At 36.8% G+C, this 3,978-nt stretch overlaps 2 long non-coding RNA genes across 2 annotated transcripts; one reads left to right on the plus strand and one right to left on the minus strand.

Annotated features, from left to right (window-relative positions):
- Window positions 1–1,298: 1,298 nt before the first annotated feature.
- Window positions 1,299–1,759, plus strand: LOC103641056 (uncharacterized). Its single transcript, XR_560040.2, has 3 exons — window positions 1,299–1,392; window positions 1,468–1,592; window positions 1,684–1,759. It is a non-coding gene; the product is annotated as an uncharacterized lncRNA (long non-coding RNA).
- A 688-nt stretch (window positions 1,760–2,447) lies between these two features.
- LOC103641057 (uncharacterized) lies at window positions 2,448–2,767 on the minus strand. Its single transcript, XR_560041.2, has 2 exons — window positions 2,655–2,767; window positions 2,448–2,487 (listed from the first exon to the last, which is right to left on the minus strand). It is a non-coding gene; the product is annotated as an uncharacterized lncRNA (long non-coding RNA).
- Window positions 2,768–3,978: the final 1,211 nt, after the last annotated feature.

Consider the following 3,978-nt stretch of genomic DNA (forward strand, 5'->3'; position numbering starts at 1 on the left):
ATTTTTGCGATCATGTTTCAATTGAATTTTCCTAACAAACAATGTTGTTAATGCCGTGGATGCTTGTGTGTATTGGTGGTATAAAGTTTATATGCATTCTTCCGGTATATATCGGTTGATGCTAATCTCTACTACTATAAATCATAAATCAGAGCAATAAATCATGTTTTTTTGTGCACACATATTTGTATGGGGTCTCAAGGCTATATATCCTTGCTCTCCCTCCTTTAAATTACCATACTTGTACCGAATCATAGATACGAACTGCCCCGTACTATAAATTAGAACAATAGTTCATGTTTTAATTGTGCACACATATTTGTGCAGCTATCTGTATGGGGTCTCAAGGCTATATATCCTTGCTCTCCCTCCTTTTAAATAACATACTTGTACCGAATCATAGATACGAACTGCCTCATACATACGTTCGAGTCAAATATAAAGTAAAAGGATTGCTTACTACACAATACACACTAAATACATAACCATTTAAACTATTTGATAATTATAATATTGAACCGCGAAAGTATGACATGTGTTTCCATTTATGTTACACGCTGCAAGGTTTTGATGGAACCGATCGTATTGAATCGTGAAAGAGCCGCAACGGCCCAAAGAAAACGGATGCCTATGTAAGTTATTATATATAAATATAATAACACTTAATTTGTCTATCAAAGTTATGACCGTTATTTAAAAGGATGTTTACTATATAGCTTCAGGTTGTTCGACGACTACCGTGATGAAGATTTTTATGGGCTACCGCGCAAATACAGTATTGTGGCTCGGGTAGAAGTTAAATTCCCGATTGAACCACGTTTTCGTGATAGACAACATTTCATATTATCTGACATCAATGTAAGCCAACAATTCTCTAACTTTCATTTTCAAATTTACACGCTCTTCATAACATCGCCTCTTCTCCTACTAAAATACTATTAGGGAGCCAAGATCGAGGCCATAACATATATGTATGAGACAGTCAAACATTTCGACAATTTGCTCCATGAAAAGCATGATTACAAGATGCATAATGTAAAGTTCAGTCTTCATCCGGGTGAATTTAATTTTCGTCATCTAAATGGTCCCATGGAATTGTGTCTTGATCAACAAACTATCGTGGAACCATACACTGTTCCAATTCAAATGGCGCCATTCCCAAAACAAATACTCTTGAACCTTGCTGATATTGCCGAGTTGCCAAACAGGACTTTAGTCGGTAAGAATATATCGATCTCTTAATATTATTATAATATCGTTTACACAAAATTCAGTATTAATCCATTTATAAATTCTTATTTTTGTAGACATAATGGCTATTGTAGTCCACTTGGATACAATTCATCGCACAATGTGGGGCCCTTTCAGAAAGATTGTTATAATGGATGCTAGGTATAATCCGTTAATTGTATATATATTCAAATTTAAATATTACTAACATATTCTTATCCACAATCAATGTCGTAGGGGGTATTTACATATCATTAAAGTTTGGGGTGACCTACTAAACAAAAATGCACTCCGCTGGGCGTTGGCTAAGGAGGATTATGGCATAATAATTGGGACTATGTTTAGACGGTTCAGAAGACAAGGTACAACATGTCTTTACGCCTTTCAAAACCATCTGTCACTAAGTTTTGCTTTATAATGATTCGTAACAAAGATTTATATGTGTAATTCTAGAGTGCCTCGAGTCTTCGGATCATACCGCAATACACTTCAATCCGTTCCATCACAACACCCATCATTTTGGACGTAAGTATATTCTAAAAAATTAATTAAATTTAAACTGTCATTGTTCTCATTATATCATGAACTACGTGTAGATGTGATTAATTGTGGCATTCATTGCAGCAATTCAAAGAGCTTTGGTGGCGCGGAACAACCGTCAGTTTGCGGTTACATTTCTTGAAGAACAAAGGCGTAGATAGATTCTACAAATTCGCAAAGAACAATAATTGAGACTATGCTTAGTCGTAGAGAGATTCTATAATGATAGAATACGTGTCGTACAGTTATTGATCAACCAAAAGCAACATGAGGCAAACTTGTATGTCTATGAATTTTGTTTGTAATACCTATTACATGGGTTTAATAAGAGATATTTTGTGAAAATTTTGACCGTGCAAATATAGACATGAATTATCAGCTGCCATTGAACCATAATGATAATTGTATTTTTTGACTTGATGGATTATCAGCTGCCATTGAACCATCCTTGCTGGCGATATATACATGAATTTTGTTCTGATGGTGGCTTTCTGTATCCATTCCATGCTTCACACTGCATTACTTAGAGTTCAGATAGTAAAAGAAAGCTTCAGAACACACACCGCTTGAAAATGAGCTATTACAGAATTAGGTGCCATGTATGAGTAAGAACTAGGACTAAGGAAACCTACCACACATTCAGATACTAAAACTATGTAGCTTAGTTACCTGTTTTGAAATCTCAAGAGCAATGAGTTCTGCAATACCAGTTCCAGCCTGAAATCAAATACATTATCAGAATCTTATCTATGGGTCTACTTTCCTCAAACAAAAAAGATTCTTACTAATGGTCACAATCTCAATTCAAAATATACTAATTATAGTAGGCTTCGACAGTTGGTGACAAAGGAAATAACAGTTCACCAGGACATGTTTTAACTAACCTCCCCAGCACCAAGGAATAAATAAGTGTGCTCTGCCAAGGTCCTACCAACCACCTTGAGTGCTGCTAACAAACCTGCAAGGACCACTGATGCTGTGCCCTGCAAAAATTAATATTTCCAAATCAGTACAATCACAAAAGGACCTCCTATATCACATTAAATTGATCTTCAGTAAAAAGAAGAAAGAAAGGTCAGCATAACAACAGATACTGTTCTATCCAGTATCGTGCTCCATACTTGGAGTTCTTGAGGCACAACTGCAGGAGGAAGCAGCCCCCGCAAGTGGTGTGCATCCCTCTCCTTCTCCATGAAAGCAAGACCCTTGTTGTGATGTGGATCCCTCAAGAGGGTGTAACCGCTGATGTAGAAATAAGACTCCTCAGCGTATTTTTTCAACCAACTGAAGGAAACATATCTATTGGAAGGAATTATGGTTGTAGATTTAAAGAAAAGCTTTGCAACAAACGGTGAACATTCTAGAGCCCAGATGTCACAGAAAAGACAAATTCTGTAACACCCCGGGATCCACAAACACCCCAGAATGCTACTAAACTACACATCTAATATTCATATATAAAATTTCGACAACATCTCCTTTGAAAATTGCATAAACGGGGGAAGCAACAAAGTATAAATAGATATCATGATAAGAAAACATATAAGACATTAATAATCTGCTAGCAATGGGAAGACAACCATAACAACATGAACTGAATTAATCAGTGCGCACGACTAGTTAAAAACAAACATCCTTTGACAAGAAGTTTCTAATTAAATCATGGCTGCGTCTGGGCAGCATTATTATGAGAATGAAGGTGGATGTGCTGCTACTTCCCACTCCCCTTGATGAGCAACAAGCACCTGCATTGAGTAATGCAAGAGTGAGATGAAACATCTCAGCAAGCTAATTGTTCTGACGAGATATTTAAACCACAAATTGAATTCATCAACATTTTAAAAGAGTCACAATTAAAAATCAGAAATGCTTGTAGATATAGAACTCAGTAGTCCCACTATAACCAATACCATCTCATTTCCTCGAACAACCACAATAGGTTCTATAACACTTCCCTGCGTCAACAATACCTGCAAATATCACTTCAATGTATGCATAGGAATGCAATGTGTAGGTACTCTATCTTCATACCTCTGGGGGTATAAAACCACATCATCTGCAAATATCACTTCAATGAATGCATATGAATGCAATGCATATGTCCTCTGCCTTCATACCTCTAAGGGTATGAAGCCGCATCGTACCCCTTCTCGGGCAACGTACGATGCTAAGTTGTACCGGTACGGTCGGACCATAGGTCACGACAAA

The sequence above is a fragment of the Zea mays genome, chromosome 10, assembly GCF_902167145.1.
Source record: "Zea mays cultivar B73 chromosome 10, Zm-B73-REFERENCE-NAM-5.0, whole genome shotgun sequence".
In the NCBI taxonomy this organism is placed as follows: Eukaryota; Viridiplantae; Streptophyta; class Magnoliopsida; order Poales; family Poaceae; genus Zea; species Zea mays.